This window comes from Corvus kubaryi, unplaced genomic scaffold, assembly GCF_017639235.1.
Source record: "Corvus kubaryi isolate FWS band 111438036 unplaced genomic scaffold, C.kubaryi_AGA036_p1.0 37396, whole genome shotgun sequence".
Classification (NCBI taxonomy): domain Eukaryota; kingdom Metazoa; phylum Chordata; class Aves; order Passeriformes; family Corvidae; genus Corvus; species Corvus kubaryi.
The window spans coordinates 29,054,629-29,068,712 of NW_024581135.1; the positions used below are offsets into that span (position 1 = coordinate 29,054,629).

The following is a 14,084-nucleotide window of genomic DNA, read 5'->3' on the forward strand; positions in this document are numbered from 1 at the left end:
TCTTTCCAGGTTATGCAGGTCCCATGTTGTAGCACCCTTTACCAAACACAGTGGGAAATGTGACATTTTGTTGATACAGTCCATAATGGATAGAAATGAAGGACAAGAAAAATAGTTTGCTTCCACTAGTACCCACAAGAGAACTCTGTGCTACCCTTGCAGAACAATTCAAACCTTGACCGTGCTCCTGTTACAGGTTCAGACATATTTCATTGAAGAAATACATTAAAACTTAATATAATTCTTAAATATTCAGTTGCTTTATCACAGGAACATTTTCATGCTTGTATTTTGCTTGTATAGAAATTATTTCAATTAATTATTCCACTAAAACATTTATTTTCAAAGAGAAAATGCTAAAAGCACTTAAGTAACTGCAGTGTGTCTTTAAAGCTGTACAATATGTTATAGGTTTCAGAAAAGTTCCATTACTACAGACTTACTCTAAAAATCATAATTTGACATAATAATCAGGCACTGACACATTACTAGACCTCTTTATCAGAGCATCAAAATTCAATTGAAAAAACAGACAAAAAAAGAAATCATTGACAGAGTTGAAAAGAAAACGTGTGAGTGGGGAGAGACGAATATCTGAAGGAGTTTGTTATTTGCATTATAATAAAATAAGAATTTTTGTGAAAGCAGCAAGTGAATTTGCATGGAGGGGAGTGTTGAGAACACCTGAAATCCTTTTATTGAAAACCTTTGAGGTATCTCACAAATACTGCTGGTTAGAGATGTCAGGAATAGTTCTTTCAGCGTAATGAAAACCAAAGAGAGACTAGAGCTACTGCCATGTGATGATCCTGCCCTACATCTGCCAAACCTTTTGTTACTTGCCTGTCTTGTCTTGCAGGTTATGAACAAGACAAAACTTTTATCTGTGGAAATTGAACCACATCTCTTTGAGCTACCTCTGTAGCACGCAGTTAGCTCTGGTGAGTCCAGCATCTCTCTCCTGGCATGCGTCAGCAGGGACAGAGACCTCTGTACAACACCTGCCACCCCTGCAGGGACCTTTCAATTCAGCCAGGGTGTAATAAATGAATCAGTTTTGGGGTGTTGATTGTTACTGTTTGGATGAGATATAAAAGAGGGGAGTTGATAGTTGAATAAATGGGCATGTTAACTGAGGATATTGCAAGACTGTCCGGGTGTAATATCAGAGTGTGAGCACCAGGTGGAGAGACAACTAGGGACGTGATGACATGATGGACTAAAAAAATTACCTCATGCAGGTGATGTCAACATCTTGGACTGCTACTGGATAAAGGATTATCCAATCATTCGACACCCTCGGGAAATGATTGGACAAAAATGCATCTTGATAAAGACCAACAGAACCCCTGGAAGCGAGCCAACCAGAAGGATCCAAAATCCACCCATTGTGAACGGACAGAGGGCATAAAAATGGACCTGGGACTTTATCCGGGGTCCTCCTGCAGAACTTGGGGTCCAAGGGAGCACCCAGTGGGTTGCACTGTCCTTTTTTGTGTGTTGGTTTACTCTGGCTCGTCATGCAGAGCCTGGGCTTATCCTGGGTTCCCACTCTCAGTTGTTAATAAACAAACGAGTTGGCTTTTCTTTTCAGAAAGTCTCAGCCTCGTTTACAACAATTCTGGGGACTCATCTGGGATAAGCCACGCCCAGAGGCAGTCCTGGAGAAGGACAGGTCTGGAAAAAACTCATCTGGCAGATTTTTGCCACCCAGAGTTTGGACTTCTTCGAGACCGTGGAAGGACAGCTAGCTTTCCCGAGTAACGGCTGAGAGCACGACAACCCAGAGGGGGAGAGCCCTCCGAGAGGGAGCGGGGCTCGCAGATACGCAGGTCAGTATTGCAAATGGGGTGAGGCATAAGGGGGTGCGAGTGTGTGTGTCAGGGCAGCCGGCTGGAGTGGAGTGGGCTCCCGGAGTGGAGTGTGGACCTCCAAGTAGGAAGAGGGAAGCAAGTGATAACGAGAGAGTGTGGTACCTTAGGGACCCCAGGAAGGGGGAGACAGGGGAGTACTTCCTTTTTGCCACCCTTACCCGCTTAGGCTCCCACTCCTCTGTGGTTGGAGGCTCCGAGGGGTGGCTTTGCACTGGGTGTGAGGGCTGCTGGACTCTTGGGTGGGGCGCCAGCGCACGCAGTGAGATCCCAACGAGGAGGGCACAGTAGCCTCACCGGCCAAGGCTGCCTGGAGGGCAGTTCCTCAGGGCAGATCAAGCGGAGGTCTGGCACCCGGGGAACTAGGACCCTTGAGGTTGGAGATTGATAACTTCTGCCCGGAGACCATCAGGGCTGTGTGGCCACTGGACAGGCAATTGCCTCTTCTCTGGCAGGGGAAGAAGAAGGTACCCAACCCAAGGGGGATTAGCACCCTGAACTAGGGATCCTGAGTGTGGATTTGCAAGGGGGGAGGGATTTCTCATGATGCCTCAAGCTGGGATTCCTGTGTGCAGGGGGTTCATTGAGGGAGTGAGAAAAGTTCTTTGCAACGCAGTGACAAGCCGGGAAGAGCGGGGGCCACCCGTTGTGAGAAGCTCCCTCACTCACTAGAGTGAGAGGAGGTGCTAGAACCTGCCAAGATAGACATAAATAAAACAGAAATATAAAACTTATCCCTAAGTGATTTTATCTTTTAATTTGGAACGCAAGAGTACTTGGGTGCATTCTGTTGGTAGTATTCGTTATATCTAAATACTTCTTTTATATCTACCTATCAGTGATATACACATATAAATTTTTTTTGTTTGAGAGATTGGTTTGGTTGCATAGTTGCGGGAGGCCTGATAGGCGAGGTTCTGAGGTGAGGCTTATCCAATAGTCCTCAGGCCACCTATTAGGGGGAGAGTGTATGAACATGGACTATTTAGTTTGTGTAGGTGCTTTTATTTGTTTTAGAGTGTATTATACAAAGATAGGTTTGTGTATCTGTAAGAGTGAGCTTGCTGGTGTGGTGTTGGGATTTTGTGTATCCCTTCAATATAAGGAGGTTTTAAATCTCAGAGCTGTTGGAGTGGTTGTTGGTAACTTTACCGGAGCGGTCAGGGCTTAGTGAACGGCTGTGAAGAGTAAATCTCACCAGCAGAGCGGTGACGCCATCTTGTAATTCTAGAGAAGGTTCTCACGACAGCTGAAGAGAACCATCCTACAATTTGTGGGATGCCCCCAGCTCCAGGAAGGGGTGGTGTTTTAAGTTATGGAAGGAGAGGGGCTGGAAAGCTTTAGGGTCCACCCAGTTTCTGGTAGCTTTTGAGGCTTGTTTATGTTCTCATGGTATTTTCCCATGGACCGCCATCTTTAGTTCCCACGATCTTTTTGAGATTCCCACGCTTAGTTTTTATTTTTATTTCTTTCCCTCATTATAGAGATACCTTGGGTTATCATTCTAGACCAGCAGTCTTATTAGTTTTCCTATATTAAAGAATTAATTTAAATATAGGACTTGAGTTATTTTGTAATTCTTTAAATATTTGAATTATAATTCAATTATTATTAAATCATGGGTCAGTGCACAGGGAAGAATTCCCAGAAGTTCAAGAAGGGAAAGACCAAGATAAAAGACATTTCTCCCAATAGTCCCTTGGGAGAAATGCTGGAAAATTGGGACAGTGATGACAACTTAAAGAAATTAGATAAAATAAAAATGATATAGGGTTGAGATTTGGTCAAAGGAGAGGATTCAAGAAGGACCCGTTTATTGGCCCTGGTATGGGTCTAAAGAAAAATGGTTATGTGTGGCCTTAAATAAACATTAATCTAAAGGAGTCCCAAGATGAGGAGGAGGTTCAATATGCAGCTTGCTGGCTAGAAAATGAGATTTGGGACAAAAAGATAAAGAGTGTACAAAATAGAAAAAGAGGTAGAAAAAGAAGAAAAGGAGGAAAACCCTAAGAGGGGATGGGATCCTTTAGATCACCTCCCACCTCCTTCTCCACCAACACCACCTATAGTTCACCCTCCTACCCCTCCAGTACTCCCTTCTAGTCAATCAATACCACTGCCCACACCTCCACCTCAGCCTCCTCCCGTATATACTAATCCAGAACCCAAAACCCCAATTGTCCGCCTGACACTGTTCCCCGCTTCTCTTGTAGTCCAGCCTTATTCTCCACATCCCTCCTTAGTACCCCAGAGTTTCCCTATGCCTCTTATTATGCCTCCTACATTTCAGTCTGTTCCCCTTAGTTTCTCTCTAATGTCCCAGTCACCTGCTGAGGAACCGGTTCCTAGTAGAGGAACTGAACAGGGAAGGGATGGATTCCAAGGTTCTTGGGAAGTTGATGGACATTGCTGTTGTAGGAATGCAGAAGTAGAGAAACAGGAAAAATCAGAAGGGAGTTCAAGTCAGTATAATTATAATACTCGGCATCAAGCAAAGTGCCAATCTAAGGAAGAAGTAGTGGAAAAGTTGTTGCCATTGAGGGAGGTACCAATGGGAGGTGCTAGGGGAGGAACTGGGTTTGTAAATGCACCATTAACAGTTTCTGAGGTCAGGAACTTTAAAAAAGAAATAAAGAGTTTATTAGAAGACCCTATAGGAATATCAAACCAGTTCCTAGGACCTAGCATATATACATGGGAGGAACTGAACTTGATTTTGGACATCCTTTTCTCCCTGGAAGAGATCCAATTAATACGTGCAACAGGGATGAGAATCTGGGAAAAGGAAAACAGAGTTGGTTCCTGAGGGGAGGAGAAGATGCCAAATAATCAACCAGATTGGGATCCTAATGAGGAGCTGGGGAGAAGAAATATGAGAGACTATAGATCTTCAATAGTAAGGGGAATACGAGAAGCAGTTCCTAGGACGAGTAATGCAAGACTAGCTTTTGATAGCCAACAGGAGAACGATGAGACACCTGGCACATGGTTGGAAAGGTTAAAAAGAAACTTTCGGTTGTATTCAAGTGTTGATCCAGAAAGTTCAGAGGGACGAATACTGGTAAAGATACAGTTTGTAACCAGAGCGTGGACTGATATTCAGAGGAAATTAGAGAAGATGGATGATTGGCAGGAAAAAGGCCTTAATGAACTGTTGAGGGAGGTGCAAAAGGTGTATTTAAGGAAGGAGGAAGAAAAGACTAAGACGAAGGCAAAGATTACGGTGGCCATAGCAAAAAAGAGCGTAGGAGCTGGGAGGGAAGAGACAAAAGGAGAAGTAGAGGAAAAAGGATGGCCAAGTAAGAGGAGGACACCACCCTGGGTTGAGATAGTCTGTAATTTTTGTAAAGAAAAGGGTCACACACAAAGATTCTGTAAAAAGCGGCAAATGGATGAAGCAATCGCAAAAGAACAGGACACCCTAGAGAGGATTTTAAAAGGAGATGGTTAGGGGTGTCAGGGGCTCTATGCTCTGGGGAAAGAGACTGGACATCAGATGGAGCCCCTGGTAAATTTAGAAGTTGGCCCCCAGAGTGAAGAATATGAGTTTTTAGTTGACACTGGAGCAGCTAGGTCATGTGCCTGGAAGCTTCCAGCAGGATGCAAATTAAGTAATCAAAAGTGCAAAATAAAAGGTGCTAAAAATGACCCATTTGATGTATTCATTATGGAACAAGTACAAAAAAAGGAAACTCTAGAGAGGGATGTGTAAGCCTGTTGTATATACCTAAGTTAGGGTGCAATCTCTTAGGTCGAGACTTGCAGCTACAATTAAGAATAGGTGTGGTGCCAGAAGAAGGGCGGATGGTAGCAAAGATAATGATACTAAGGCAGGAAGATGAAGAGGTGATAGATCCAAGAGTATGGGCGGAAGGAGGAGGTCATGGACTGTTGGATATCTCCCCCATAGAGATTAAAATGAAACCAAGTATACCACCAATAAGAGTAAAACAATACCCAATTTCAGCAGAGGAAAGGACTGACTCCAGTGATTAAGGACTTGATTAAAGATGGATTCTGGAACCATGTACGTCTCCGAATAACACCCCAATATTACCAGTAAAAAACCAGGATGGTACATATAGATTGGTAAGATTTAAGAGAAGTGAATAAACAAACTATTGCACAATATCCGGTAGTAACTAACCCTTACGTTAAGTAAGGTACCAGCCAGACATGAGTGGTTCAGTGTCATCAATTTGAAAGATGCATTTTGGGCTTGCCCACTGGGAAGGGAAAGGCAAGGGTGGTTTGCCTTTGAATGGCAAGATGAAGATACAGGAAGGAAACAGCAATTGCAATGGACTAGGCTACCTCAAGGGTATACTGAGTCTCCAAAATCTATTTGGTCAGGCTTTGGAGGGAATATTACAGCAGTTCATACCCATCGGAGAAGTACAGATTTTGCAGTACGTTGATGATTTATTAGTTTCAGGAGAACTGAAAGAAGTTCAGAGGACAACAATTAAGTTATTAAACTTCCTAGTGAAAAAGGTTTAAAGGTCTCAAAAAGGAAATTGCAGTTCATAGAGCCTGAAGTAAAATATTTGGGTCATTTAATTGGAAAGGGTTTTAAGAAGTTGGACTCGAGTCGTATACAAGGGATATTATCGTTGCCAGCTCCAAAGACTAAGAGAGACATAAGGAAGTTATTGGGACTAACTGGATATTGTAAACTGTGGATTGATAGACACATAGAATTGGTAAAATTTTTGTATGAAAAATTGGTAGGAGATGAGCCTGTAAATTGGAATGAGAGTGATGAAGAGAAACTAAGAATATTAAAAGAAAAATTGATGACTGCTCCAGTGTTAAGCTTGCCTGACTTAGGAAAGTTGTTTGAATTACTTGTAAATGTAGAAGAAGGAGTGGCTTATGGAGTTTTAGTACAAGAATGGTGCGGAGTTAGGAAACCAATTGCATATATATCTAAATTGTTAGATCGAGTTGTCAGAAGATGGCCACCATGTCTCCAGGCAGTGGCTGCTACCGTAACCCTAGCTGAAGGAGGTTATAAGTTAACATTTGGGAATGAAATTAAAACATATACCCCACATGATTTGAAGGTCATATTAAGCAGAAGAGCCAGTCAATGGATATCAGACAGCCTACTCTTAAAGTATGAATTAATTTTAAATAACATTGAAAACCTAGAGCTGGCTACCACAAAAGTTCAGAACCCTGCCCAGTTCTTTTATGGAGAATCAGAGGATGGATTAGAACATAGGTGTCTTGAAACCACTGATTTACAGACAAAAGTGAGGGAAGACCTATCGGAGCTCCCCTTAACTGAAGGAGAAATCCTATTTGTGGATGGCTCCTCTAAAGTGCTAGAAGGAAAACGAGTATCAGGTTATGCAGGGATTGATGGAAAAAACATGATGATTATAGAAAAGGGAAAGCTCCCTGCTAAATGATCGGCCCAATGCTGTGAGATCTATGCTTTATTAAGAGGTTTACAATGGCTTAATTATAAAAGAGGAACTATTTATACAGATTCTAAGTATGCTTATGGGGTAGTACATACCTTCAGGAAAATCTGGACAGAGGGGATTTGTGAATTCAAAAGGAAAAACCTTAACTCATGAAAGCCTAATTAGGGAAGTGTTAGAAGCTTTAAAAGGTCCTTTAGACGTGGCAGTAGTCCATGTTAGAGGACATCAGAAAGGGAATTCACTGGAAATAAGAGGGAACTACTTAGCAGATCAAGTAGCAAAGAAAGCTGCTATGGATGACAGTGAAAGAGTTCTTCATTTAGTGGATTTGAGTGACAATAATGATAAAAATAATAAGGAGATTCCAATTTTTAGTGAGAAAGAACAAGAAGAGTTACAGAGACATAGTGCTGTTAAAAACGAAAAGGAAGAATGGAGAATGCCAGATGGGAGACAGGTTTTGAACAAGGTGCTGACTAGAAAGAGATTAGAGAATTTACATACCTCGACCCACTGGGAAACCCAAGCATTATCTGACCATTTTCTGCAAGTGTATGTATGTATTGGAACTTTTGAAATTGCTAAAATAATCACAAAATATTGCATGATTTGCCAAAAGATAAATAAAAAGGTGATGAGAAAAATGCCGTTAGGAGGAAGAGAATTGGCAAGAAGACCCTTTCAGAACATTCAAGTAGATTTCACAGAGTTACCACGAATACAAAGATTGCAGTATTTATTAGTTATAGTAGTCCATTTAACTCATTGGGTTGAGGCATACCCAACTACGAGGGTGACAGCAGAGATGGTTAGCAAAATTTTGCTAGAACAAATAATACTGAGGTATGGGGTAGTAAATACCATTGATTCAGACAGGGGCCTGCATTTTACAGCAAAGGTCTTACATCAAATAACCAATGCCCTGGGTATTACATGGAGGCTCCATACCCCGTGGAGAGCACAGAGTTCTGGGAGGGTGGAAAGAATGAACCTGACGTTGAAAATAGCCCTCACAAAATTAATGGAAGAAACAAAGATGAATTGGTTAAAGTGTCTCCCTCTGGCCTTGATGAGGATAAGGACAAAACCTAGAGCAGACACAGGTGTTTCTCCATACGAGATGATGTTCGGTTTACCCTTCTTAACTATGTCAGGTAACACAGGGGCCTATGAGGAAGGAGAGCAGAGTGTAAAGAAGTATGTACAATTACCAGCACCCTAAAGGAATTGTGACAAAAGGGGTATCTTCCCTCAGACTGCACCTATCGATTTTAACATTCATATGTTCCAACCTGGCGATTGGGTCCTCATCAAAACTTGGAAGGAACAACCATTAACTCCTAGGTGGGAAAGATCTTTTCAAGTCTTACTAACTACAGAAACTGCAGTGAGGACACAAGAGAGAGGGTGGACCCATGTTTCCAGAGTAAAAGGACCGGTACCAGCTCCAACCGAATGGACAGTGGTGGGAACGACGGACACTAAGCTAACCCCAAAGAAAAAGCCACCAGAGATACTGCGAGGATGAGATTTTTAACGGTTTAAAAAGAGTTATTAAACTATTTATGAAGTATTGATCATAAGTTTATGTAAATCTTAACACTTACAGATCTTTAAAGCTTGAAGTCTGATGAGTGAATAACTATTTAACCTATATATAGAAAACTTGTTTTAATATTTGGTATTTCTCATTACAGATCATAAGGTTTTGAAGAATAGAGCATCTGCCCACATACCTAGTAATTTGACCCCAAAAAGGAAAGGAGAAAACAAGTTGATACAAGGAGGGAAGTGAGTTACTGCAACGAGAAGGTGATTGAGATTGGTAAGAACACCGTGGGTGGGAAAGGGGGGGCCAAGACCGGATCAGGCTGCACTCTTGCCATGGAGAGTCGTAGATCCTCTGGAAGAGGCTAAGGAGAGACATGGGTGCGAGAGTGCCCTGTACCGGACCCCTGCTAATAGTAGCCCTCCTAATAATAATCACCCAAGGAGGAGAAGCGAAGCCCTGCGACAGGTGTTACTACCCTTTCTATGCAGGAGACTCTCAGACAGCCGTCCTCAGGACCCATATTAACCTGAGCCCTTCTTGTATTAAGTTTTCACAGCTAAGCACTTGTACAGAGGATGGAAAAAACCTACTGGCTTTTTGAAAACGTAGGAAAATTTAAACAAAAATTGCTGGGAGAATGTCCTATGAAAGAAAAATAGATCTGTTCTGAAAAAAGACCTGTAGAGCAAGGGGTAAAAGTGTATGAACCAGACTTGATTAGAGAAAAGAAAATGAAAGGGATAATAAATAAACCTGAAATCCAGATGTTGGGAGGGAAAAACCTATTTTTAGACCTGGTAGAAAAGATAAGCCATGAGTTTAATGTTACTGACTGTTGGATTTGTGGGGACACTCAAATGGCAGAAATCTGGCCATGGGAGGGGATTGCTCTGAATCCACAGGAAATATTAAAACTATGGGAAAAGGAAGTGCCTGAGCCTGACGAAAGGAATGAAGAGGAGGTGTGGAGTTTAAGATCTGAAGTGATCGGAGAACAGTGTTTATGGAGGAGAGGTCCTAAGTGCATGGTCTATGTGGGTCAGCTGTCCTGCAAAAGGTATTTTGTAACTAATAATACTAACCAATGGTAGATGCCCCAGGCTTCAGAATTGTATTGGGCAAAAAAACAGAAACAAGGCTGGCTCCTATATTGAGTGGGAGAAATTATATGAGTGCATTACAAGAGAACCCAACCCCTTCCACAATGAACCCCAGCTTTCAAAATTTTGGAATAAAGGTGTTATTACTACAATGAAACCCCCCAGATTCTGGAGAGCCCCAAAAGGACTCTTCTGGCTTTGCAGAAAGAGGGCTTATGTGATGTTAGCAGACGGCTGGGCTGGAAGTTGCATGTTGGGCATCATCCGACCATCTTTCTTTCTACTCCCACGAACTGAGGGACAACACTTGGGAGTACCCCTCTGTGACGAATTACAACGAAAAAGGAGGGAGATTCAAATAGGAGGGACTCAGAAATGGGGAAAGGATGAATGTCCCCCAGAGAGAATCATAGCTACCTGTGGCCCCACCACCTGGGCCCAGGATGGGTCATGGGGTTATAGAACCATCTATATGCTAAACCGAATTATTCGCCTACAAGCGTTAGTAGAGATCATATCAAATCAGTCTACTCTCGCTACTGATTTACTTTCAGCCCAATCCCATCAAATGAGAACTATGATCTATCAGAACCAGTTGGCATTGGATTATTTACTAGCAGAGGAGGGGGGACTATGTGGAAAATTTAACTCATCAGAATGCTGTGTTGAAATAGATGACCATAGTGAAGCTATCAAAAATATCACCACAAATCTTAGAAAGTTGGCACACATTCCTGGCCAGAGATGGACCCCATTATTTAAAGCAAACTAGTGGGATAACCTCTTGGGAGGAGGGTGGTGGAAGAAAGTTTTATTGATTGCTGGAGGTGCTTTTAGTAAGTATTATTTTCTTCCATGTGTGATCCCTTGTTTAATTCAGATGATTATGAGTATTGTGCAAAATTCCATTGAAAACTTAAGTGATAGAAAGATTGAGAAGATCAGGATGATGAGAGCAGAAAAGCAAGAGGAAACCCCAAAACCAGCAAAAGAGACTTATGAGAAATACCAAAAACTCCAAAAAATATATCAAGTTTATGAGGATACAATTTAAATTTTGAATGGTTGATGTGGGCCATAGCTCGATCAAAGTTTTAGAGGGGAAAGTTGTAATAAATGAATCGGTTTTGGAGTGTTGATTGTTACTGTTGGGATGAGATATAAAAGAGGGGAGTTGATAGTTGAACAAACGGGCATGTTAACTGAGGATATTGCAAGACTGTCCGGGTGTAATATCAGAGTGTGAACACCAGGTGGAGAGACAACTGGGGATGTGATGACGTGATGGACTAGAAAATTACCTCAGGCAGGTGATGTCAACATCTTGGACCGCTACTGGATAAAGGATTATCCAATCATTCAACACCCTCGGGAAATGATTGGACAAAAATGCATCTTGATAAAGACCAACAGAACCCCTGGAAGCGAGCCAACCAGAAGGATCCAAAATCCACCCATTGTGAACGGACAGAGGGTATAAGAACAGACCTGGGACTTTATCCGGGGTCCTCCTGCAGAACTTGGGGTCCAAGGGAGCACCCAGTGGGTCGCACTGTCCTTTCTGTGTGTTGGTTTACTCTGGCTTGTCGCACGGAGCCTGGGCTTATCCTGGGTTCCCGCTCTCAGTTGTTAATAAACAAACGAGTTGGCTTTTCTTTTCAGAAAGTCTCAGCCTCGTTTACAACTAGGGTAGCTGCTTAACCCTGTGTCACTGACATGCTCAAACCCCTTCAGCCAGGGGGCACATTGGTGCTGGGTAAATCTGGATGTCCCTTTTGCCAGAGCCTTTTTCATGTGTTATGAAAAAAACTTCACTGGGTTCTTTGGCTCAGAGTATGCTCAGCATACAAACCATAGTGGCCTCAGCAAGGGATGCCACAGCCGGGTGTAGCACACTGCAGGCACCTCCCACCCCCTGCACTGGCCGTCTCTGGCAAGCAGGGGCTCACAGAGAACGCAAATGTCACAAGCACCAGCAATTGTGCATGGCCAAACACCGATCCAGATCGGAGCCCACAAATAATGGCAAAAGAGGGAGTAACACATTGTTTATCAAATACAAGAAATCAAGCAAAACAAAATAGGATAGCAATCAGGTACCTGAGATGAGCATGTACTAAGGGAACATGAAAATGTATTTTCTCCAGAAAATACTTTGAATTAATAATAAAGAATATGTTCTATACAGCCAGCACTAAGCAACCAAGAAGAATTTGGTATAGAATATCTGAGCTGTTCTTTCTGCAGAAGGTCTAAGTACACCCTTGGAATGGTTTAAGTTGCAATGCATTTATATTTCACCTTTCTTCATAGGAACACCTCTACAGGTGAGAAATACTGTCATTTCCAAAAGTCCCTTTGTAGCTTGCCGTAAGCAAGCAAGCAAACTTTCCAGACTAATACCTCAGCCCGTTTTTCTAGAAAGCTTCTGTTGAGTACATCATTCAACAGTCCTGACAGCTCCTGAAAGTAGCTTAGATTTTACTTTTTCCTTACTAAATAATTTGAGATCAAATATTTTACTATTTGTGAATCTCATCTAGCAGCCATTAACAGATAAACATGTAATTGCTGTCAAGTTATCTTAATTTAAAAAAACCCCTAATCTCAGAAGAATGCAATAGATGATGGCCACATACATTATAAACACAAAAATGCTCTGAAAAGAATACTACTTTCTCCTTGATAGTCAGTCACTCTCCTCTTGCCTTTCTCTGGAGAGAAATTGCAAAGAAGCTAAGCATATTCAGTGCCCTTCCCACCCTCAGCTCTTCTCCTGTGGCCAGTTGCTCACTCATTCCACAACCATCCCACAGTACCAGGTATTTTCAGGCTATCAAGGATTTCAGCAAGTCCCTGCTCTGTTGTCACCAACAGATTATTGCCGAAGTCTTGTCCAGAAGTTTCACTCCTTGTGAGCTCTGTAAAGTTGCCTGGTGTGGTGTTTGAAGATGCCTGAATAATTAATTAACTCCTTGAGCACACAGTGAGGTGCATCTTGTAAAAACATATGGGCTGACAGGATCCTTTTCTCTGTGTCTCTGTTGGTGGTTTCTTGTGTTGGCTGAAAGTCAATCCAATATTAAACTATACCCCAAGATTAGATTTTTTCCATACTAAATAATTCAAGTTAAATCAAGTGGCTGCTCCTTTATAGCTCTTGGGATATTCCAGTTAGTTTCTTCCTACAGAATAGCAGCAATCTACATCAGCTCAGTAGCCAAAGGTGGGATGACAACTGCAGCTGGCACCTGAAGGGACATTATACAAGGGAGCAGCAGGGTAAAGCAGGTGGATGTAGTTCTGACTTTTCTGTCCATGTGGATAAAGATGGAAATCATGATCCACAGATGGATCAGCAAACACAGGACAGCTGAGATCTAAGGAAGAGGTAAATGGATAGCATCCCAAAAGGATAGAACAAGTATAAAAGCTGGTCCAAGCTCCAAAAGCAACATAGCCTTTTACTGAAAGAGAAAGGCTCCCCAAATGCTTGAACAAATACCCAAACACTAGCAATATAATGAAGGCTGTCCCTAAGTGCCTTTGTATGAGTGCTTTTGAGGTTTTTCAGAGTAAATCCTCTGTTGTTCCCAGCAGCACTCTGAGCAGAAGGTATAAAGGGTTAAACACTGAAGCAATGATTCATATTCCTGTATAATTAAACATTCAGTTTGGTTATTCCTAAAATGTTCCCTACTTTAGCAGCATATCATGACTATTTATTTCAGTGTTCTTTTGTGTTTCCCTTCTAAACACTGTATGTAAAACAGAGGGTTTGAGGATGAATTATTTAGCTCACTGCAGAAAATGTGCTTTAAAATCATCTTCTTGGGGACACTGAAGGCATTTATTACCCTGGAAAAATTCAGATCCAGCATCTGTTATCCTGTGTGTTTTACTGGCTAATGATGAGAACCTGGGGGATTTGTTTACAGCAGGGCTTTCTGGATTTTTGTTTGTTTTCTTTTGTTTATTTCACTCAAAGACAATAGGAAATTGAAAAACATTATTAATATTTTAATGAAACAACTTAAGGGTTTTTGACAACTTACATTAAGTCAGGTGGTTTCCAAATTACCCTCCTTTACTTCTGTTTCTCCAAGTTGCGTATAATCTGATTTTG

The 14,084-nt window shown here is 42.0% G+C and overlaps 1 long non-coding RNA gene across 1 annotated transcript; it reads left to right on the plus strand.

Annotated features, from left to right (window-relative positions):
• The first annotated feature begins 879 nt into the window (after positions 1-879).
• LOC121670732 lies at positions 880-11,119 on the plus strand. Its single transcript, XR_006018235.1, has 2 exons — positions 880-1,832; positions 9,004-11,119. It is a non-coding gene; the product is annotated as an uncharacterized LOC121670732 (long non-coding RNA).
• Positions 11,120-14,084: the final 2,965 nt, after the last annotated feature.